Here is a 25,677-nt window from a genome sequence, read left to right on the forward strand (position 1 = left end):
GTAAACAAAACTAGGCTAAGAAACCAAACATTGCCTAGTGCTTGCAAGTGGCGGCGGAAGGGTTAAGCACTGCAACGTTACGTAATGCAGAGAATACAAGCAGGAGTCGTGTAGTTGATGCATTTTAAATGACGTTCACTGGAGGAGAGTGGAAAAGATTACACTGCAGCAAAGCAGCCATTCATCGATCGTTCGTTCTCACGCGTGTGTCATTGGCATGCTGGTCTTGCCCTTTTGTGCGTGCCACCCCTGGTTTGTACTGGTTTATTTTCAGCTTTTAAAACCTGCAAGCAAGATTGCCATTAGTCCGCATCCGTCCAGGATCTGGCTGCTGAGCCGGGGCAGCATAAGGAGAGATCGTGTTTGGCAGCCATACAAGGGCCTCCGACATGACACGACATAACATGAAACATCCTTTAGAGACAAAAAGTGGATGCTTCATTGTTTTCACACTCGTCTAAATGAGCTTGGACTCCCACACCCATCGGTCTAGGGGCTGCAGTTCTAAGCCTTTTGCTGCCTGCAGGGATTTGGACGGCTATTCAACCCTTGTGATTTAATCTGTCATACTAATGATGTTTTTTAAATAGGCATTCGTTTTTGGAAACGTTAGTAGCTGTGCGTTATCGGTATGGAGTTTTCATTACATATTGTTTTTAAAAAAGCCCACTGGAGACAGGCGTGTCTTCCCCAAACTCCGGTGGGGATCTGTGCCAGAGGCTGAATGCTGCTGGTATGGGTCTGCAGAATCTCCGGGGCACAATCCTTGGCAAAGCCAATAGGTTTCGCCTTTTGTTTTTTATTTCTATCAAAGTGGATTGTAAAATATTAGAAAAATGTTATAATAATTTTTATTTTAAATTTGAGAACCCGTTAATTTTTTACACCAACCTATGACATGATCGAGCCAAGGAACACCAGAAGACACCAACAACTGCCCATTACGGACCAGAGGTCTAGTCCAGGGGATGAGCGATTCATCCATCTGACTAACTTTCGCCATAAGCTGCCAGTGTCCCTTAGCTCTGGCTGACACCTCTACTTAGTTCTGGGTATTTAGCAAATAACAGTTTGGTCACTGTGATTTTTTACGTGCTATATTGTGGTTATACAAAACGGACCGCAAGACTCAGAATTAGTGCTTAAGAGCTAGGATAGACTAGAGATGACACTTACGATGTGTGGGATGTGACAGTCCTCGCAGGATTATTTTCCACCATCCACTCACTGTCACCCCGCTTACCAGGGTGAAGTTGCTAAAACCCACAGTTTTACCTTTAGACACGGAGCTATATGTTTTTACGTTATTAGATGATAGGTTGAGTAGCCCATCGATCTCCTTTGGTTTTCCTTTTGATGTTGCAAATCGGGAACTCAAGTACTGGAAAACCCAGAGAAAACATGACCAGGCTAACTTGCAGAAGACAGAAGATGTGAGAAGACAGAAGACCGAAGACGTGAGAAGACCGAAAATGGAAGAAGACGGAAGAGGACAGAAGACGTGAGAAGACAGAAAACAGCAGAATGCGTGAGAAAACAGAAGATAGCAGAAGGTGTGAGAAGACAGAAGAAGGCTGAAGACAGAAGACAGGAAAAGACAGAAGATGTCAGTAGACAGATGGCGTGAGAAGACAGAAGACAGCTGAAGACAGAAGGCGTGAGAAGACAGAAGACGGCAAAAGACAGGAATGAAGACAGAAGACAGCATGAAGTACATAAGACAGCAAAGACAGAAGACAGCATACGGGAATGAAGCAAGAAGATAGCGAAGAAAGAAAACCGAAGACAGTGTGAAGAAAGAAAAAAGAAGACGGACGGCAACAAAGAAAGAATACGGCATGCAAAAAAAAAAAAAAAGAAGTACCTTGAGCGTCGCAGCTAGAGGAATGACACTGGCCAGTGTCCAATAGGAAGTGACTGGAAGAAGTACTTGGTCCACAGGCGACTCGACCGCAAGATCGGCAAAGAAGACAAAGATGATGACAGCAAGTGACGTGAAGAAGATGTGCTGGCCAATCCGAAGCACGTAAATCAGAGCAACGTTGGCGTAAGCCAATGGTAAATTCATGTAAGTAAGGGGCTGGCTCTAAGCCCCTTTTAAGGTTTTTTTTTTTTTTTTTTACTAACGTAAGATTTTGCAAGCGTGAGTGCAGGCAAAACCTAAAAAGAACTCATGTACTTGAAGCTGAGAGGTTGTTGAGTGGTTCTTGTTACCTCCCTCCCTCAAAGGCCCAGGAAATCAAGGGCTTTGGGACCGTGGTCATCACAGTGTAAATCTATGACGCACTCGGGGTGTCAGCATATTTCCCTATTTCACTTATACAGCCCTTAAAAATGGAGGGGTGTGTGCAGGCTCCCCTTTTCTTACTTCTAAACAGTGAGAGGGTCCTAGCTACTGATCTGGTGGATAGCTGTAACTCCCACGGAGAACTGTCATTATATGATTACCCAATCTAGTGCATTGACTTAAAATTGGAGGTGCATGGTCGTAGTAAGGATGTGGGGATCCAAACCGACAGGATGGGTGTTACAGATTTCCCTGTCTATAGTAATGTATGCACCAAGTGGTGGGCCCTCTTTATGCGAGTAGTTCAATGGTGTGCATACCCTTTATACTTATAGAGCGATATCTTGGATTTCATCTGCTGGTAATTGAAAACATGTTGTCAAATAAAAAGACAAAGTATCTAGGAAGAAGTCAGAGTTATTTTGCCCTAGACAATCCTCTATCAGGGCGCCAGTTAAGACTAAGGGCCTGATTTTGAGTTTGGCGAACGGGTTACTCCGTTACTGAAGTGACGGATATCCCACTCATCGTGTTACAATATCCCATACAATATTATGGAATTGTAATATGGCGAACTGGATATCCATAAAATTTCTGACAGAGTAACCCCTTCTGCCAAACTCTGAATCTGGCCCTATATGTAGGTGGATGAAGATGTTAGCGTGGCTCAAATAGCACACCTTAGATTCATTGAGTGGTTTGAGTACCAGCATAGACCAGAAGAGATCTCAAAGTAGAGACTTCAGCGAAGTTGTGAACTATGGCACAAACTGCTAAAAAGAAATAAGACAGCTTGAGGCAATAATGACAATGGCTGACTTAGAGGTGGTTGTGAAGACACTGAAAAATAAGGCCTGGGAGTCCAGGAACTGCATACTGGTCTTTCTTCCATTGTTGCTGGGGCAACGTGAGAAAGACATATTTCTTAGATTTTTGAAGGAAGATGTGCTCCGGGACAACACGGATACATCTCTGAAAACCTTCCAAGTGATAAATCGCCTTACAGTAGGGGTTGATCAGAGAGTTTCTTGGGCAGGCGATAAAACTGTGAACTTGAGTGATTAAGTTTAGAGGGAGTCAATGAACTTGTGTGCATTAAATCAGAAACGTTGAACTTTCTTTTCAAGACTGCAAGAAACTAATTTTCAAGAAGCAAAGCAAAGTGTCTCAAGTAGGAACCTGTTCACATGAGCTTTGTTTTGGAAAATGGAATTCTTTGATTTTGTTGAAATTATGCCACTGCCAAAACCGTTTTTTTTTTAACCAAATTATTTTTATTTTCTTTCATCAACATATTGGTGACATGCATCTATCTGAATTTGGGGTAGCTTCCCTTGGCTAGATTCCTAGTTTTTACTGGGCTTCCATTTATAACTGCACCTTTTACCCCTAGCCCAATTATCTCTACTATTTCTCAGTTTAATTTGATCAAATGTCTACAGAGCCCTCACTGTCTGCGGAGAGACACATACACTATTCTACTAACATAGCGTATCATGAGTACTCATTGCTTAGAGAAGCGGCCTCTGTGTGGTTAATGGCACTCATTATTTTCTGCATTGCCAGCGCATGCCAAAGTCTGAAAAGCCACTGTGCAATAAATGACTCTTCCCACTTCATCCCAGATAAGGCCATTGATTGACTTCATGGTCCCACCATGTGGGAGATCAGTGCTAGTTTATAATATAGCGTTTCTCTGAAGCTGTCAGACCTCAACCTCAGAATGGCCACCATAGGGTCTGATGTGATAGGCTATCCCACTCCCCTTAAAATGTGGATAAGGATTTCTTTCCCAAATGTTTGTATCACTGTGCATGACCCCCATATCTGGAGGAAGGTGACGTTGTACTCCAGCGGAGTGCATAAGTTATGGGTAATATGTGATATTGGTATGTTCAGAGTCATATACTATTGGTATATTATCTTGTATGCTGTTTCCCTTTGTGAGATATTTGTGAATGATCTTTCTTAGGAGACCTTTGGTTGCTCCACCACCTAGTATGACATCACTTTTCTGCGTGCCACCTTCCAGTCGTCAAACTGGATGTAGCCTGTTTATGCCCCCTTATGTTCTATTCTTACTAGGGCTAGCTGGTACCTCCCTGACATGGAGCTTTGACTTACAGCTCTGTTCTGTTTTTTACCCCTTTTTACGGGGACCCATTCTTTCAGTTTCTCATGTCTTGCTGTTTCCCTGTTTGTTTTGTATGCCCCGGTTTGCATCTCTTACACCCTCACCGTAGTGGGGCATAGCACCCTGATAGACCACAGTTAGTGATCTCCACTTTGCTGGTTTCACCCCCACCTTTTAGCCCTGTTAGGGCTGACAATCACCAGCTTCTCTTCTGTTAGTCTGCCCCTTCCTTTAAGGTTGAGGCCTTTTATGCTTCCCCTTTTTATTGATGATGGAAGCAAGTTTCTCGCTGTCCTTCCCCGTTCACATACTGTGGTCTAAGGTGGACTTTTCCTGCACATACTTTCAGTGCTTAAAGGCATTTTCCCCCGACTGCCCACAAAATGTATTTTTGACATCTCGCCCAGCTCCACACACATGCTTAGCTCTTTGTTGCAGTACTAAAGACAGGTTTACGTTGCACACACTAAAAGGCGGCATGCTTCTTAACCCCCTCGCCTAGGGCCGAATCCAGTCATTTCAAGCTAGATGGTATCTTGCTTATTTTTGTGCCAAATATTATAGTGCTATGTTTGGCGACAAAGACATGCTGTATAAAACAGATCCTTCACAGTTCAGTATCTGCACGAAATTTGGGTCCCTTCCACCCCTCGGCTGTTGAGTTATTTTGGACCTCTGTGAGTGGTGAAAGTACGGCATAAGGACTAGTTCACTCACTAACTTCATGCACATGCTGGCTGTGCCTCTGTATATAGAGGCACCTGTTCTCTCACCCAGCCTGAGTCAAACAGCAAGCAAGCGCACACGAGACTCCCACCAAATGACGCTCATGCTTGAGTTTCCTTCTTCAAATAAATACGATTCTTAGATTTGCCAATTTGCCATCCTCACACTTTTTCCTTTTTTCTGAAGCACAGCTCGTTGGAATGGTTCTGTCTTGATTTGCGTCAGGCTGATAATAGTTGGCTCAAAATTGAAGACTCTTGTGCAGTGGAGCTCAGAGTCCCAGAGAACCCCCTACTTGAAGTACGTTGCTTTAGTCAAGATGCCTGTATACTGTCTTTTCTCCATTTTCTCAGCCCCTCTGATGGTGTTGGCAACTTTTTCCATTCATTTAGGTTCTGAGTGAGAGTGATCCACCTTTTGATGAACCCACCTAATCGTATTTTAAATCATACAAATCCCATAAATCAGACCTTTCGTGGAATTTGATTGAGAATTTTACATTGTTTGTTTTCCTCCCAAATCTACCTTAGAATATATTGGACAGGGTGTGTCAGATTGTAGCTGCATTGCTCCCTGTAGAGGCGAATCACTGACAGAATATTGGAAACAAAAATAATGTGTGGACAAAATATTGTGTCAAAAATATCAAGGACCAAAATATTGAGAAGGTAAGAACAAATTGGTAGGTATAGATCTACGCTTCTTACCTCCACATCTACATACCTTGAAGATATATATATATATTGTTAAGGTACATATGTGTGGAGTTATATAATAAAATGTGTCCATTACTTACTGTTAATGGTATTACTCCTAGTCCTACTCCCTCGCCTTCCTTAACAACCAATGAGGCTCCTATGCCTCACTAAGACTCCTCCCCTCTCTTTTTAAAAGAGCCCTCCACCCCACCCACTCCTGTACAGAAACAAGGCAACGGAAACTCAGTTGTCCTGTACCGGGAGGGAGGGAGGAAACTGTAAGGAAGGCGAGGGAGTAGGACTAGGAGTAATGCCATTAACGGTAAGTAATGGACGCATTAGCTCTCGTCCCTCCCTCCCTTGCCTTCCTTAACAACCAATGAGATATAGCAAGAAAAACAGGAGACCGACAACTGAGTTGCAATGCACAAAAACATATTTAATCACAACCAAGTCATACACAGAGAAACCCCTATTCCTTCATAGAGGACAAAACCCTGTGCCCCAAAACCACCTCCAAACACCCCAATTCAGCAATACGGTAGTGTTTCACAAAAGTGGACGGAGAGGCCCAAGTAGCGGCCCCTATGAATCGCCACCACTGAAGCGCCCTGCAACTCAGCCACAGTAGCAGCCATACCCTGCGTAGAATGTCCCTGAATCCCAGCAGGAGGCCCCACCCCTTTCAAATCATAGGCCAACAGTACCATTGACAGGATCCAGCGACTCAGGGAAGCAGTCGAAGGCTTCTCCCCTTTCCTAGTAGGACCAAAATTTACAAACAAAGAATCCCCTTTACAGAATGCAGTAACCGCCTCCAAATACCATACAAGGCCCGTCGCACATCCAAAGCATGTAATCTGATCTCCGAGGAGGAAGGGTCTGGACAAAAAGCAGGAAGAATCACCTCTTGTCGACCATGAAAAGCCAAATTAACCTTAGGCATAAAAGAGGGAACAGGAAACAGCACAACATGATCAGGAAAAACTTTGCAAAAAGGAAAAGAGCACCCAACTCCCCCAAACGCCTGGCCAAAGTAATAGCCACAAAAAAACAAGTTTTCAGCGTGAAATGTTTTAAATCAATGTCCCCCAAAGGTTCGAAAGGAGGGTCCAGCAATACATCCAACACCAACTGCAGATTCCAGCCAGGGAAAAATGCACAGGTCTTGTAAATAAATTCACCAGACACTGAAAACATTTGGGCATCAAATAACCATCATCTTCCAAATTACGCCAGGGACCCCGAAAAGCATGGATCGCCACCCATTGAACACGTAGCGTAGCCACCGACCCCATACGTGCCCCATCCTGCAAAAACTGCATGATCACAAACAGAGAAGCAACCGTAGGGTCAATATGCTGTTGCAAACACCATGAGTAAAAAACCTTCCACTGACGTCCATAGGAATGCAGTGTGGATTTACACCTACCAGCCTGCAAAGTCACAGCCTAAGGAACAGGAACTCCCCAGTCCAGTCAAACCCTGCCGTTTAACCTCCAAGCCGTCAAGTGCAGTCTCTGCAAAGATCCCCGGGAAAGACAAGGAAACACCAGAGGAGAGGGATGGAGTGGAAGAACACACTCCGTCCTGAAGATCAACCACTAAAGCGGAGGAAACCAATTCGGACAAGGCCACCGGGGAGCGATCAAAATCACCTGAGCCCCCACCTTTTGTACCCTGACAAGAAAGGATCAGATCAACTGAAAAGTAGGAAATGCAAAAAGAAGATCCTGCGGCCATGAACTCGTAAGACCGCCCACTGCCCAAGCCTGAGCATACTGAAACTGGGGGCAGAACTTCCCCACCTTTGCATTTTCCAGAGATGCAAACAAGTCCACAACCGGACGACCCCATTTCCGCACCAGACAACGGAATAGAGACACCCGAAGGGAGAACTCCCAGGAGGAAGGAATGACCCTGCTCAACTGATCTGCCAGAATATTGTCTGACCCCTGAATGTACATGAACTGAAGAGACAGAACCGAATGCTGCACCCACAAAAAAAATGCCCAAGCAACTAGATTCAGAGAGCGGGATCTGGTCCCTCCCTGCCTGTTGATATAGGACTTGGCCACCAAGTTGTCCGTCTGTACCAACACCGCCTCCCCTTGCAAGAGCCCATGAAAATACACCAGCGCTAGACGGACCGCAGTCAACTCCCTTCAATTCAGCGACCTCTCCAATTCTCTCAAGGACCAAAACCCCTGAACCTACCCGACCCCAGCCATGCCCCCCACCCTGAGTGACTGCATCGGTCGTTAACACAAACCAAAAAACAGTTAGCGGAGCACACATATATAAAAATTCCTAAACTACACCAAAATAGCAAAATCAATAATCATTTGTATATCAATACAGACATAGTATCTAATTACAAAATGTGGTTACAAAAAAAAAAATTGGTCGTTAACAACACAGGCATCGGAGGAGACAAAGGGACCCCAATCTGTAGAGGAGCCAGCACCATCCACCAACCCAACTTCCGGCAAATGAAATCTGACACAGGAATGCGAGTCTGCAGAGTGCAAGGATCCGGAGACCATCGGCATAGCAACCAATTTACCAGACAAAGAAGATGAAACCTCGCCCAAGGAGCCAAAGAGATCACTGAAGCCAAGTGACCCTGTAGCCATAACCACTGAAGCGCCCTGGGAGCCACTTGAGACAGCACAGCTGTCACCTGAGCCTGAAGACCCTTACATCTCCTGTCTGACATAGTCACCAGCTCCCGCAGAATCAGAAATTGAGCCCCGATAAACACCAGGTCCTAGGAAGGCACCTAATCTGATTTTCCCCAGTTGATTAAGAAACTGTGATTCTGTAGGACCCCCAAGACCCTTTCCACATGAAACCTCATGAGATCTGAATCAATAGATCGTCCAGGTAAGGATGTACAAACACCCCTTCCCCATGCAGAAGCGCCACGAGAGGAGCCAGCACTTTTGTGAAGACACTGGGAGCTGATTTCAGGCCAAAGGGAAGAACACAAAACAGAAAATGGTTGGGACCTATTGCAAAGAGCAGAAACCTTTGAGAAGATACTGCGACAGGCACGTGGAGGAAAGCATCCTGAAGATCCAGAGGCCCCCAAAAATCCCCTGGCAATATGAGAGGAAGAATATCCTGAATGGACAGCATCCGGAAGTGCACAGTCTTGATCCAAGAATTCACCCATTTGAGAGTCAAGACAGGACGGAAACCCCCTGTCAGTTTTGGAACAAGGAACAGAACAGAATAAGTCCCCTTTCCTCATTCCTCCACTGGAACCCTGCAAATGGTCCCTTTTGACAGCAAAGATTGGACTCCCTCCACCAAAGCCTCCCGTCTTCCTTCTTCCACAGGTAAAGGAGTAGGATGAACCCCAGTGTCTGGAGGAACAAGATCGAACTCTACGGAGTATCTATTTTCTACAATGTTCAGGACCCACTGATCGGTGACATCCTTTCTCCATTCGGACAGATAATGTCTCAGCCTTCCTCCCACCAGCCATTCTCCAAAACCTTGATTGTCAGGAACGCTTCTTAGCAGCCCCTTTCGCAGATGGAACTGACCTCTTAGGAGAAAACCTAGGCTGAAACTGACGCTTCCTGGAAGAAGAGGACCGAGGAACAAACTTGGGAGAGGACCTGGAGTGCGACTTCCACCTTTTGCCAGATGCGGAGTTTCCTTTATAAGGTAATGCATGCTTGCTGTCCTTAAAGGCTTTAGAAGTCATTGCAGGCAATTCAAAAGGAAGTCTTAGGAGAGCCGCTTTCTCCCCAGGATCAGCCTTCCATTGCTGCAACCAAAGAGACTTGCGTGCCCCAATCACTGCCCTAGAAGCCATAGCCGAAGAGTGGATAATATCCAAAGAAAAATAAGCCAATAAACGGGCCTGTTGTTCCATAACGGACAGTAATTCAGAACATTCCGACCTATCCTGCACAGCCACCGCAAGTTTGTCAAAGTCCTGAACCAAGGACTGCGCAGAATAACCCGAATAAAATACCAGCCCCAAGAGTCAAATTTCCAGCAGAAAAAGCCCTCTTTAAAAAACAGTCCACCTTCCGATCAGCGGCATCAGAAAGAGTACAGTATTCCGGATTGACAGCTGTTTTACCAATCAAAGTAGCCAGCATGGAATCTAAACGCACAGAAGGAGGCAGAGCATCCTCTCCTTCCAGCAAATACAATTTCTGGAGAAAACGTGGGCTTTGTCCACCTCTATCATTCTCGGAAAACCATGTCCTCTACAGATCCCAGGAAAGGTATTGCAAACCGAGAACAAGTCACATATTGAGGAAATAGGGTAGAATCCTCCCCTGCAGGTTGAAAAGCAGAAAAACCCAAATTGTCCCGGACGTGGGCCAGAATACTCCACATTTCCTCACAAGACACATATTAGCCCCCAGAAGACGTAGAAGGACCATCCTCCTCTGAAGAAGAGGAACCAGCAGCCTCCATGGAGGTGGTAGCAGCAGAGGGACGACCTGCACGGACAGCCCCAGCCTGGAGAGCCCTGGATATTGCCACCTCCATCATGTCCTGAACTTCCTCACAAGACAGAAGAGGAGCAGTACCAGCCATATCAGTCCTGTCTACTCTAGTAGGCTGCAATGGCACAGGAACCCTCCCATACTCGGAAGAGGAAGAAGAAGAAATCGCTCTCCTGCGTCTTGCACCCTTCTTTCCCAACATGATGACTCAAAACAAATGTCCAACACTACCTTCCTGGGCCTAAAAAGGCCTAAAACTGCTTCACTGATCACCAATCATAAGTTGATCCCTAATAGGCCCCCCTATCAGGATAACCAATGAAAAATATAAAAAAACACGGGCCCAAATGCCCGCCTTACCCCAGAAAGGTAGAAACTTGCTGCCGGGCAATCGATATGTTCTGTGACACCTTCAACCTGGAAGCAAAGCCCCAGCCACAGCAGAGCCATCGGACGACGTTGCAGGAAACCACAGAGAGGCAGCACCGCACGCCTCTACCATGAGGTTGCCGAGTGAGGGGAAAAACTGCACCAGAGGCACCACGACCAGCGCCGTAGAAGAGGACAACGCCCCCCTCAGCCACGCCACGGAGGAGAGAAGAGGTAAGTCTCACCAGGTAAGAAGACAAAAGAAAACAGGAGTGGGTGGTGTTGGGGTGCTTTTAAAAAGAGAGGGGAGGGGTCTAGGTGAGGCAAAGGAGCCTCATTTGTTGTTAAGGAAGGCGAGGGAGGGATGCGAGGTAACGTTGTGTACCTATATAAACCTAAATTCACTATATTTTTGCCCTCCATAATCTTGACACAATATTTTATCCGACGATATTTCTGTTTCCAATATTCTGTCTAAATTACATACATAGAGGCTAGAGAGTTCACAGTCTGTAGTCCAAGGACTGCATTTAAATCACCTCACTTTAATACAATTTTTCTCCTTTTTCAATAGGAGGTTGATGTTTTCTTGATCAAAAAGCCAACTCTGCACAAGATCATTCAGTCTTGTGCAAACAGCCCATCCCTTTCAGTTTTTCTAGAACAAGTGCACAAATGAAGATTTGAAGCAAAGAAGTCATGTTTAGGCTAACATATTTAACAACAAACAAAAAGACTCTGAATTCTCTGATGATTCTTTATAACATTTTAAGGTGCAATTTAGTAGAGATGTTTTAAGCTACTATTAAAGAAAACGTTTATGAACACAATAAATGAAAAAGATTCTGCGCATTTGAAAATCATGCTCCTGCAATCCAACGTGCTCCTCAGGAATTCATTGAGGCCTTATGAACTGCATTGTTAATATTGTGAATCATTACAAACTGTAGGGTATTAGGGGACAGGCGTCTTGCTTTAGTAGAATTAATGAATGCTATTGTAACGTTGTTCATTCATAAAGCACGTCGACCGATGCTAATGTGTTAGAATAGGCAGGATGTCCACAGTGAGCTGTTTTTATTATGGGCGAGCGCAAAGCACTCCGTCCATTCTGTAATCTCTCTTTGGGCTTCAAACTACGCCCCTGTCGTGTCAGCCACTTACATTGGTTTGTGGGCTTGCCTTTTAAAATCCGCTTGCTTTAATTTGTGAAAGGCATGCATACGTCATGCCTTTTCCGGTGTTTAGCCCACCTACACAGCACCAGTAAACTACTAAAAACATACGAGGCTCGATGTTTTCAGCCTGGGGTCCGGACTACTTTATCTGTTTATTTTCCACACAGCGCGATCGCGCTGCCTTTTACATAGTGTGATCGCGCAGCTTTTTCTTTTTCTTTACCATGCTAAATTGCTCTTACCTAATCACATGCTCAATAGATGTGTATCAAAATCACATATTTAAAAGAAAATCTTTAAAACAGTACGGTCTATTTGTGAACAGAGTTTCACCATGTGTAATATAAATTCAGTTTTATTATTTAATCACGGGCTCAGTAGGTGCAGCTCCCCTCCCCTTGTTTATCTTTTCAGTAGTACTATTAATTTACATTTTGCTTGCCTTTTTAATTTATTTTTATTTCACAGCTAGAGAGATGCTTGTGTTACAGTTTTTTACACAATGTATTGCAATGCCACAGGGAGGGCTTGGCTTTCTTTTTATTTTATTTATTTAACACTGCTGCTCAACATTTAGGCATGTCGATATCACTCATTTCAGAAATTGGGTTACTGGTTAATTCTTCTCATGGTGAAGTCACAATAAGCAAACCCTAAATTAACCTGTGTGCAACCCTAGGGTACCTTGACATGGAGCAGGCAGGCTTAACTCAAAGGCAATGTGTAAAGTATTTGTGCAACAGTTCAAACAGCAGAAAAAACACACCACAAAAGAAGCCCACAACAACAGAGTTAAAAAAACTAGTGTAATTTTTAATAAATAAAACAAGACCAAAACAACAAAAATCCAATCAGTAGAACTGGAGCTATTGGGTTTGAAAGAATTTAGTAAAAATATCTCCAAAAGGCATAAAATGCCAACTGTGGATATCTTGTTGTGCTGGACCAGGGCAAAGTAATAAGTTCAGGCTGATTGCAATGGAGTGCAGGGCTGGCTACAGGAAAATAAACCCAATGGACACAGTATCTTCAGTCCTTGTTTGCAGACAGTTGAGAGGATCTGCATCGAAGACGTGTTGGGCAGCCGAAGAGATGCATCATTTCCGAGATGCCACAAGGCTGCAGTGCTGAGTCAGGCATCAACATCTATCTATGCTGCTGTCGATGAGAGATGCAAGGGTCTGTACTGAGGATGCGTATCGAAGCAGCCGTTCCCAGGGTGATGCAGGTGGCGGCGGTGATGCCGGTCTTTGTGGTGGGTCCATTCTATGCAGCAGCTGATATGCTTTGGTTCTGCTTGGGATTGTTCCACGCAGCAGAGGATCCACAGAGGCTGGTAGATCACCTGAAGCCCACTTCCAAGGATCCAGGGCTGGGGTGGCACCACTCGGCAAGGTAGAGTCACAGATGGCATAGTCCATATGCAAGATTGTTGGAGCCTTCTATCCCTGAGGCTGAAGTCAAGAGGCCAGCCAGCTAGCCGTTGAAGTCACTTTGAGGTTCTGGGTTCAGGAGATGCAGGTCCAGTCCTTCTCACCCAGATAGGTTGGCAGCAGGCCAACACAGCAAAGCAGAAGTTCAGCAGAGTGCAGTCCAGCAGAATGGCAGTCCCTCAGCAGCACAGCAGTCCTTTCGTCAGAGTATTCACAGGTCCAGCACTGTACTGAAGTGGTGGTGTCTGAGGTCAAGTATTTATACCCAGTTGTGCCTTTGGAGTGGGGCAGACTCTTTTAGAGGTTTCCCTTTGAAGTCCCCAAACTCCCTGCCTTCCCTGTCTTGGCTCCATATTAACTATAGGGGGCATCCAGCCCTTTGTGCGGATGCAGGACACAGCCTATTTAGGTGTAGGTGAGGCTGTGCCCAGCTCCTCCCTCCCACTCTGCCAGTGGTGACCCATCTAGGCACACCTAAGCCCCCTATTTTGTGCGGCTATCTAAGAGGAATACACAACGCCCAATTATCAGCTGCACCCAGTCATGTGACCCAGGTACAGACTACAACCACTAAATGTCTAAAGCTGAAAAATGCCAACTTTCTAAAAGTGTCATTTTAAGAATTGTAATTTAAAATCTGACTTCACCATAAGTTAGGATTTTAAATCAGGATTCCAGAGACACCAAACAAGAACTTGTTACCTATTCCCTTTTGAAACTTACACTTTTAAAATGTAATAAGGTTACCCTCAATGTTAACCTATGTATGGGAGAGGTAATCCTTGCACAAGTGAAAAATAAATTTAACAGTTTTTAATTACTGTGACATGTAAAACTTAAAAGTACAAGCCCTATGTTTTAAATACATTGCACACTGCCCTCTGGCCTTCCGTAGGAGGGACTTATATGTATTAAAAAGGAAGCTTTTGACCTGACAAAAGGTTTAGTTTACCAGGTCAAAATGGCACCCACATAGGTTGCAGTGGCAGGCCTGAGACATGTTTAAAGGTGTAGTTAAGTGAGTGGCAAACTCAGTGCTGCAGTCCAATGAGTAGTATTTAATTTACAGGCCCTGGGCAAATGTTATGCCACTTTACTAGAAACTTACAATTACATTAAATATGCCAATTTGGGGATAAGTCAATGCTACTATTTTAAAGGAGGGAGCATATGCACGTTAGCACTGGCTAGCTGTGTTAATGTGTGCAGAGTCCTAAGACCATCAAAAACAAGATCATAAAAAATGGAGCAGGAACGCTAAAAGTTTTGGGGAAGTTCACCCTAAGGATGACAGGTCTGAAACTGTATATTACGCTGTGGTTAAGTTCTTGTAAATGTGTGTTTCAGAGTTTTTCGTGCTTAAACTGACCTGTCCCACATACTTAGGAACACATGGATGCAATGTTATTCAGTGTTAGTTCAGAAGTGGCGCTTCAGTTAAAGTGAGGATTGTAACAGTTTTCTTCTTTATTACTCATGGAGCTTAATTTAGACTTTCCCCCTAAAAGTACATTCAATATTAGGTCAAAGATGATTCGTATTCCTTCTTGCACTACTTCACGGGTGCATGTCCTAACTGTTTGGCTTACTTGCTTTTCACAATGTACCTGAGTTCAGGACCACTATATGATCAAGTTTGCAGTAGACACATGTCCTTTCAAATATGATTGTTGAACTGCAGGACCATGTCATGTGCGATGTTCAGTATGGCCAGAGTCAATCCCATTTGTAACACAACACATGATTGTGTAATGGCAGTTGTGGCACACTCAAGGTAATATAGCATTGGTTAGGGCCACTTCAGAGTACATGTTGCTGTTGATATAATGGCTGCTTCTACGAAATTCTCTCAGAACAATTGACAGAGGGATCAGGAGTGCTGTTTTTTCACTGCAGATGTGGTACTGTGTTGCCACAGATCCATAAGATCCATCATTTGATGTAGTAATTAGATAACTGGTCTCTCTCTGCACTATCATTAAGAGCTATCTGTTTTTGTGGGGATGAGCACGTTTCTTGGCCCACCTATTATATGAAGTCCCTTTCATTAAGTCGTCTGCGAGATGGTGACTGGCTAGGACCCAGAAGCTCGTCTGAGTAACAGGTCAGCCAGCCTTGCCTTTAAGCACAGTGCAGGCAGATACATTGGCTTTGTAAGTGCTAGCTTAAAAAGAGGGCTGGAGTTCAATGCCCTAATCAGCGCGCAGGGTACTATCTGTTGATGTTCACTCTGAAATCTGCTGTCCTATTTTGACCATTTATGATATTTTTGGGAGGACGATCAAGTGTGTTCCAGTGCCGTATGTACGGTTAAACGTGAGCTTTCTGGCACAGAAAATAAAACGTACCAGTCTCAATTACGACTCTAGTTGATACTGGTCCATTTCACATAGTGTTATACCTCCACTAAATGAATCTCTGAAACATTTTTACCAGTTGGAAAAGATTGTTTCCAGTAATGTGCGTTGTCAATTATTTTTCATACTCCTCAACATTCATTCCTACTTCAACACTTCTTAATTGTGTCGATAAAACTGTATTAATGTTGGATCAAAAACGCCAGGTGGCATGATGTTCAGTGTATTTTCATTACCAGAAATAGCTCAACCTCGTTAGGTAAAATACCTTTTCATTCAAAATCTCAACTCCACTGAGAGCTTAAAACGCACAAACACAGTGTGTTCTAAACAGTGATATATAGTTATTAGCATATGTCCTTGCAGCATAGTTTTAAAAAACAAATACTACCCTTATTATTCTGATATGCAACCCAACAACTTTGTCGTCAGCCAAGAGCGCCTACTTTGTTTCACCCATAGAATGCCTGGAATGCAGTTATGACTGATATGTAACCGGTAGGGACGGTAGGCAAAGCTTGACGCTAAATCAGCTTATCCTTGTTTACCCTTTGAGAAAGAGACTCAAAGAAAAAACAAGGTAGAGAGCCAAGGATGTGTGGCCTATCTTGTACTGGGCCTTGTTCTTAGCATCCATTGCGAGTTTCTGGTCTTGGTACGAGTCTTTGTTGTATTATGAAACTAGCTCTGTTTTATGTGTCTTTCATCATACACGTATAACCTGGTTATTGTTTTTTGTGATTTTATTCCTTATTATTTGTGCTTGGAATACTCGATGTTGTGCATTTTCCTGTCCAGTTTCCCGTTATCTCCTTGTGAAGCTCGGTTATGCTTTTGACTTTTAAGAAACCAGTCTTCCGGATAAGCAAGTACTGATTCGAGGTACTCCTTCTAATCAAGCAAATGCTTTCACCAGAAAAATAGAATCTCATAAACACATACTGATTCACTTGCTCCAGATGAGTGACACCAGGAATGGCGGGCCTTTTATCACTACTTATGTTGCTTCCTCACCTGAAGAAAAGCTTAATACATAATGCGAATAAAGTAAATAAAAGTGAATGTGATTCTGCATAGTCTGCTAGAGTGTAAAACATTATCTCTGTAAGGGTGACAAGGGCTCTTTCCCCTCTACACTTCTCTTGACACCGCTTCTGCTACTTCAGTAGATGAGTGGGCAGCTTTCTGCAGTCACTTGCACTCCCCTTCCCCAGCTTGTCGAACCTCTTGGCGACAACGGGCTCTTCAAGACAGCAGTCGACATTGAAACATTCAACGTTGAGGTCTTCAAGTGCTTCAGTGTCAAGAGGTTCTGAATATTTTGTGTCAATGTCACACATTTGTCAATGTTAATAAATATATAATAATATATAAATAAGAGTAGCGTCTCTTTTATCAGTCATATAATAGGTGTAAAGATATGAACTCTGAGCGCTCCCTTCCTGGTCCCTTCTGACATTGTCATAGTGATGAGGTTCATAATCCACTGAGGAGGCACAGTGGGGCCTTAGCATCCTTACTCAGATTCTACTCCTTATCTTTACAGGTTGGGCACCTCTTTCACCAGTGCCATTAGAGTCAGCTCCATCTAGAGTTTCTCCCATTGATGACTTTGTCTTATTCCACAACCTTTCTCATGTGGCTATATGGAAAATCATTATTGAGTGACACCGGAAGTACAAACGTCTGTGATTTTTATAGACTATTCGGACACAGCTTAAATGAAGTCCCATTGTTCCTATAGTTTGGTGACTTTTGAAGCCAGTAATGGAGGTGTTTATTAATCCATTCATAGAGTGCCCAGTAAAAAGACGATTGGAAAGTTATTGTAATTAGGTGGGCACTCATCCAAGATTCCTGAAAGACAATCCTGTGGCCGATTCTGTGGTGGTTGCTACTGCCAAGAAAAAAATCGATACAATAGGCTCTACTTCTTCCAACCACCTGGAAAAAGAGGGAAAAAAGTGCCTTTCGTTTAGAACAAAGGTTTTTCAAACATTGTCTGGGTTTGTTAGAGTAACACATTCATCTGCCTCTGTTAGCCTTATAATTTAAGCTTGGGAGATTCACTGAACCAGTTTGTGTAACATTTTCAAGAGACAACAGAGAGAAAGAGGATTGAGATCGGATTTCTAGGAAATGATCAAATAAGGCATGCTCTCTTTTGACAATCTTATCGGTTTTACCAAGAACCAAGCTGATCTTGCTATGGCGACCTCTGCCATGCAGCATCCATAAGATGCTTTTAATGGCTGAGACTATTATCTCTAACTCCTCAAGCACAGCAGAATATATTGGAGCTACTCTTTCAGCGATTCTTTAGTGTTTGGATCGTATGCTGATTAAGAGGGCCTGAAGATGAAGATTTAAATTTCGGAAAAAGGAAAAAGTTATCAAATGTCCAATGTTGTGGCTATGACAGAAGAAAGCAGAGTTCATTTCTTCCATTCTGGAAGAGCCAACGACGAGCAGAAACAGCAACAGCAGAAACAAGCTCAATCTTTTCAAAGACAGCAGTTTTCTCAAGGGTGAAAGATGGGTCAGCAATCCTGCAGTTGCTATATGGAAACCTCCTCCAGAACAATGATTCCATACAGCTGCCCCACCTTTTTGCACCCTGGTGGCCATAAGTATTTCAATCTTTCTCCCGACATGGTGAAAGATCACAAAGGATATGTGGGCCTTAGGTCCGATTCTAACCTGACACCTCTACACTTATGCTGGTACTGTCAGAGTCTCCATTCTTTCTTTAGCTCTGACTCTGTCCCTCTGCAGATTTTAGGTAGGATCTCTCAAGATGCTGGTGATAAGGAGAAGGGGGATACTATGCTTCATCATCGTTATACTGATGATGCATCATACCTGGCCCTGCAAACTCCCAGTGGTTCAGTTACAGCCCCTAAAACAGAGGTTATCTCACCACATGGACCACCAATGGAAGAAAGGGTTTCATTTTCAAAGTTGGGCAGGAGGGCAGCTGAGGTGATAGATTTGCAGTTACCTCCTGTCAAACAAGTCTAATGTTCTCACATAGATCTTTTAGCCATGGCCTACAATCTACGAGCCATTGTTGCCTTTTAATGAGGACCTTACAGACACTTTATAGGCACGTCATCAAAACACAGTGCTTACCCACCAGTTAACACACCATTAGCCCGATAGCATAGACCTGTTGACTACATTTCTTGACTATACACCTGAGACCCCCATTGTGTGGGCTTCCACTAATAATGTTTACCTAACTCTTTGGGGCGAGTGTCTCAGAGAAGAAATGCAAATGGATATATGCTTCTGGGAAAAAAATGCTTTCATCTGCAAGCTCTGAGGTCTTTAAAATATGTATGCTTGCAGGGTAGGGACACATGTTCTCTGGGCCATGGCGGGCTGAGAAGATATCAGACCCTCCTTGGCACAAGCCGTAAATAAAGGGCAGAATGCAACAAACTTTGTAATTCATGCTGGCTTAGATACTAGAGATTGATTCTAGAGATTGCAATGGCAGGGCTATTTGTACTAGTGTGGTCTTGAAAAGGTACACATAGATTAGGTCTACTGGATTTTCCGGCAATGTATAGTCGTCCTTAATGTGCATGCCCTTTGATGGGTCCACGCTTTTCAGGGGAAAAGCAGACTTGGCTCCAGAGACGTTGGAGGACAGCTGAGCCATTGCCCGATCTTTAGGACTGTTGACCTTCTTACTTCCTTGAGTTCCAAGATTAGTTCAGGGGGTTGGCCTATTAACAGCACCATCCACCCCCAACAGTGGTACAGCAACCAGTTGAGTCCTTTTGGGGGTGCAGACGCTGTGCTAGTCTGCAGTATGCAGGGCAGCAGGGACAGCAGTCCTCCAGCAACTCTTCCTTTACTGCAGCAGCTGCTGAGCCACCTTAGTTTGTTCACGATGGCCCATACCAGGCCGGTGGGGAGCAGGATCCAACATTTCCTTCTTGGCTGGAGATCCATTCATCAGACAAATGGACTTTACAGGTATTATAAAAAGGCCTACCCATCATTTCCTTCCCACCCGCCTACTTCCCATACCAAAACGAACTTCAGAGGAGCACTTGCAAATCCTGATGCAGGAGATATTTATTTTTCTCTCCAACGATGCTATTGAAAAGGTCTGCATCTAGGAGAAAGGTGAGGGACGTTATTCCCACTATTGCTTTGCCTGAAAAAGGATAGAACCTCAGGCCCATTGTGGGCCTCCGTCTGCTAAATACCTTTCTAGGATAGGACAAATTCCGTATGCTCATTAGCTCAAATTCTTCCTGCTCTAGACCCAGGAGACTGGATGGTGTCTTTGGACTTGCAGGACAACTATATTCATATGTTCATCCTACAGTGCTCCAGGTGTTACCTGCGGTTCAAGGGTGAGGCAAGAATACTTCTGGTGTAATGTACTCCCCTTCAACTCATCTCATCCTGTGGGTGTTTACAAAAATCATGGCGGTGCTTGATGCCCATTTTCAGAGGTTGGAAGTACATCTGTTCCCCGCCTTGATGAAGGGCAGCAGAAGGCAGGTTCACCATAGTCAGTCATGGGCCACATCCATGCAACAGTCAGCCTATTAACATTGATGGGTGCTTCCATCAACCAGCCAAAATCACATCTGATTCCCTCCCAGAGGATCTCATTCATTTGGGTGTTACTGGTCACAGTGTTTTTTTAAAGCCTTCCCACTCAATGCAGGGTGTCTGGGATATTCAGGATAGGATCCTGATGTTTTGGGGCCAGTCCTGTGTCTGAGGCTTCTTGGTCTCCTGAATAGATGACACGAGGAACTTGCAGTGGATCCTCAGATAAGAGGCATCTGATCATCTCCCTAAAGCCAGCTCCTCATCCACCACTGCTTAGCATTGAAGGCCTACCCTCAGCCCATCAAAGGGCGCCTGGTATAGTTCTTCATGGACAACACCACTGCCATTTGACCATGAGGCTCAACCATCGGGGTGCAATGGGCTCCTGGATTTATGCAAGGATGCTCTACTTCTCCAGAAGTAGCTGGAAAAATAGAATATCTTTCTGGTTGCCAAATGCCTAGTAGTATCCTTTAATGCAAGAGAAGCAGATTGACATAGGCGTCCTCTGGTGGCTCGCGAGTGGTGTCTCCATATGCAGATGGTGCAGGGTGTCTTTAATCATGGGGAGAGCCTTGATTGGGCCTAGTCACCACTGCCAAGAATGTGCAGTGTTTGTAATTTTGTGCACTGGAATTTCCTCTAAGGCTTTCCCTTTAAGACACATCTTGGCTGGAATGGAGCACTGGACTTATGTGCACGTTCCTACTGCTCGCTAGCCTGCCTCGGGAACTGAAGAAGATCAAGGAATCCCTGCCCCAGGTCATCTTGATTGCCCTGAACCCAGCCAGGAAAGTGTAATACCTGGAACTTCTGAACCTGAGCATCTGCCCTCAGATCAAGCTTCTACCTTGGGAGGACTTCCCATCTCAGCAGCAGAGTAGAGCCTTGCCTCCAACCTACACCTCCATGCGTGGAACTTGAGCAGTGGCAGCAGTTAAATGTGTTTGACCTGCCCACTGAAGTGATGGGTTTCATGCCTGCTATCAGAGGCCCTTCTAAGTCAGCCTACACTGGGTGCTGGGTGAAGTTTGTCCCTGGAATACCAATCCTTTGCAGGCTTTTATTTGCACTTTTGTTGGTCCAGATGGACCTTTCATTTTCATCTGTAAAAGGTTTCTGTTGAGCCTCGTCGACTTCTCTGTGTTGCTAGGCCGACTGTCTTTGTTCAAGTCACCGGTTGTTGTGAGTTTTGTAAAAGGCGTGACACATACTATTACCCCTGAGCCATGTGTCATGTCTCAGTGGGATCTCACTGTGGCATTGATGTTTTTGATACACAAGCCCTTCAAGACTATGCACAGTTGCTCCTGAAGACTTTTGACATTAAAAACATTTCCTTGTTTCCACTACAACAGCATCGCCCATCCTCCTTATACAACCTTTTTCCTGAATAAGTTGGTGCTAAGGTCCAGGGAGACCTTTCTTCCAAAAGTCCTTACACCCTTCCATGTTGACCAGTCAATCCCTTTGCCATCTTTGCACTGCTTCATTCCTTTGAATTGGAAAAAAACTTAATTGCCTGTACTTGAAGAGAGTTTTGAGTTTTTACTTAGATCGCACAAATGACCATTGGTTGAATGTTGGACAGTAGCAAACATTTGCCACTCTCCTTTCATTCCGCCACTACATTTATGTCTGAAGAACGCAGAGGTGCAAGTGGCTTTCCTATCAGGAATACCATTGAGTGAATCCAACACGAAATATTGTCCTTCAAATAATCTATCCGATTTTTATAAAGCTCAACTACTCACCCGTAAGAGACTCAAGGCGCTGTGGGGGATTGGGTTATCTGTAATTCAGTGAAAGAGATAGGTCCTTAGGGTTTCCTTCTTTGAAGCCACATTTCCAAAACCTTGTTCACTGATGTGTGACCATCAGGTCAACCAAAACTGCCCAGGCAGATGAAAAACACAGACGTATGTTGGCAGAAAACTCGAAGTGTCTGGATTTGTTTTCAATGAAGAATGCCCGCTGCATTGGGATATAAAATGAAAAGGGATTTGTAAAGCACTCTCATCCCGAAGATATCAGGGTGCTATGAAATTGTATCATAGGAATAGTGTAGTCTAATCCCTAAATCGACGGAATAGGGAGTGATTACTATGATCTTCCTGTAAGAAGGTGGTTTTGCAAACAACTTTTGTTGAAGACTCACAGCTAATGGTTAAAAGGACAGCCATAAAAGATAGTAATGGTTGCCCACCACTTTCGTCATACTAACATTAATAATGAACTCTGAAAAATGGAGCTGAATTAACCTTTTCAACATGTTAGTGTTGCAAAATATGAATAATGCCTTTGCACTGCAGAATTCATTCCCACTTCTGCTTTTCCTTCTGAGATTTTGGGGCCATTCTCACGAGAGACATGTGACAGTGGTGAGCCGTGTCTGTCCTGAGAGCACGTGCATTCATCGCTTTCTTCTTGCAATTATCTATGTTCAAAATTCTCTGTTCCTTTTAAGTGAACTAACACCATATTTTTCCAAAAACATTCCATCTTATTCGGCTCCATTTAATGATGGACCTACATAAAACAAGATGATGTCCAGATGGGAAATAGTGTTCTTCATTGTGGAGGCGCATTTTCAAATCTGGAGCCCTGTACTGTTAGAGATGACAAATGTTAACCTGTAGAACTGGACTGTAGTATGGATGGGTTGGAATACATTAAGCACTGGTGTTGTAGGTTCATGCTGTCTGTCGCTAGTGTGGTTGTTGGTGCTCTCCTACCTATTGCAGTCCCTTTAAGTGGTGCTTTTTGTATACTTGGTTGATGGCACTTTTTGCAGGCGTTTTGGGTTGGTAACTGCCCTTTGTCCCACAATATTGTCATGCCATAGACAGCATATTATAGGCCAGTGCAGAGCATGATAGGAATGAATAGATAGGTCACAATTACACTTTACATCTAATTAAGAAGATGTAAGCATTCCGGCATATTGCCCACCTAAGTCTCATATTTTAACGTGTTGAGTCAGGTTTATATAAATAGTAATATGAAACTCATCCTAGAATATTAAAAACCAGAAGCAGAACCAATTCTGGTTAGATCAGCTAAGTAAAGCAGTGTTGATAATACTACTAATGGGGGGCTATTCACAAAAGTAAATATGGATGTGTAAATGTATTCAGTATATATTTGCTGCTACACCTAGATGTAACTCTGTACCGTGTTGCTGTTCGCAATCTCCAAGTGTAAATTTACAGATAGTTGCAAACTCAAATGAGAGGATTGAGCCGCCACAAGAGGATTTACGAATGTAAAGTTAGTACCTTTGCACACATAGGTGGAGATCTCTGCCACCATGGAGGAGATAACCCTATGGAAAGTATAGGGGAGGTTATTAAAGACTATTGTTCTTTAAAAACTATGAACAATATGTTAATATAAACTATAAATGTAAGTTCATTTTAAACATTTAATGTCAGTGTAAACAGCACATTTTTAAATAATTAACTGAAATTATATATATATAAATTTAATTTATAAATAGTTTTAAATATTTATTTTAAAAACCCACCCTAATTAGCATTTTATTTTTATTTTCTTCGTTGTAATTGTTTTTACAAATACATTTTTAAATATTTGAATGTAGTTGTTATATTATGTTCATTATTACATTTTTAAAATAAAAATATGTAATATTTATATGTACATTTTTAATATATTTATACTATACAATCTATAGGTGTGTGTGTATATGTGTGTAATGATTAATGCAATTATTTTAACATTTGTTCCAAAGGGGTGTTATTTTATTTCCTTTACTCCATTGTTTTCTATGATAGTATGCTTTAGTACCTATGAATGGCCATGTGTGGTGCTTGACGTAGTCCAAGGCTGGACTGCAGTATACTTGCACCTGTTTTGACACCCTTGTGACTGTAATAACTTTAGAAGTGTAATTTGTGAACCAGCAGGGTCTTACGTGTTTGTAGGTATGTGTTTATATTAGCATGGCTGTCCGTAAACCCTTCCTTAAAATTCCCCAAACCACCTCCTATTTAGGAGTAAATGTTCCTTACCAGCCATTTCCACTTGCCCCACCCACATTTATTACTGAAATGTTACCTATGTGGGTGGAGATCTCCACACCGAAAACAAAGGAGTGGTGGAAGGGCAGGTCAGAGTTGGAAAAGATTTGCCTCAGTGTCCCTACGAGATTGTGCCAAGTAAGGCCAGTTTCTGGTTGTCTCCAGTACCTCTACCAGGGGTAGTGTCTTTTTTGGAATGGAATAGAGGGATCAGCTGCTCACAACACAGAGCTACTACCAGTCACACCTGTACGATAACATTTCCACACTATTAAAAGGGGAGGAGGTGCTCATAGGAAGTGTGTGGAAACAGGTCAACGAAGACAGACAGAGGCACAGTGTTCCCCTCTCACCTCAAGCCATGAGGATAGGAGTTCTACAAATTTAGAATGGGGAGGAATGCATGTGTGCTCATAGATGACTAACCTATGACCTTCTGTGTTAGTACAGGCTAGTAAAATTGGAGGATATGTTGCCCCAAACTTTCTTCGAAGTCGACACCCTTTTCCAATCTAATTCGTATTTGTCTCCAAATTTCAGGAGTTGTCTGTTGAGAGATGCATGTAGTAGTATTAATATTTTTATAGGCTTTAACGTCTGGCTACAGACTTTCCATATGCTAATGAGCTTTCTACGCACCCTTACAGTGCAGGGCCTGGTGTATCACTGTGCATGCCATTCATTTGATATTAGGTCGGCTGCGATATTGACATAGCCTACTATTTCTCAAGCTACTAGTTAAACACGCTCCTGCCACCAAGCGTCCACTGTTGGTAGTAGAGGTAAGCATGCAAGATGCATTGGTATGTAAATAATTGTTCGACAATACTCTGTTCTGTCTTTGTGTCCTTTATGTTGTTGTTGAGTTTTCACAGCGGTAAGTACTGATATCTGTGGTTTTGCATTGTTACTTCTACTTGTTTATACTAAAATGTATTTGTCTTGGTATCTTTACGATTTTCTTTTAGTTATTATGGAAGATTGAGTGACGTGGGTTTCATGTTTGCCCGTAATCTATCTCAGTCTTTTTATTTGTGGAAAAAAGATACATACACTTTGTGACCCTTTTGTCTGTAACTTTTTGATGCATCCAGTAAACATCTCAACTGCACCCCTTCAATTCTGTTTTCATATCTTGGACATGTACCATACTATACAAAATCGTAAAACACCGCAACATTTCTGCTTCTGCGTACAAACTTTAACCTATCTCTCGGCGACAGCAGCAGAAGGTTTTCTGACTCACTGAGTTACACATTATGTATCGACATTTATCTCTGTACCCGTCAAACACAAGTCAAGTGACACCTCTTGCGTATTCAACCAACGCCATCAAGTATGTGCCCTCAGCACTACCTCCTTCAGCATGTTTTTCATCCACCCATAAGTGACATAT

The 25,677-nt window shown here is 43.4% G+C and overlaps 1 protein-coding gene across 1 annotated transcript in view; it reads left to right on the top strand.

The window, feature by feature from the left end:
• SLC45A4 (solute carrier family 45 member 4) overlaps window positions 1–25,677 on the top strand; it is a 223,536-nt gene that overhangs the window by 103,700 nt on the left and 94,159 nt on the right. The gene's annotated exons all lie outside the window — the stretch shown is intronic.

Source organism: Pleurodeles waltl, chromosome 2_2 (assembly GCF_031143425.1).
Source record: "Pleurodeles waltl isolate 20211129_DDA chromosome 2_2, aPleWal1.hap1.20221129, whole genome shotgun sequence".
Lineage (NCBI taxonomy): Eukaryota > Metazoa > Chordata > Amphibia > Caudata > Salamandridae > Pleurodeles > Pleurodeles waltl.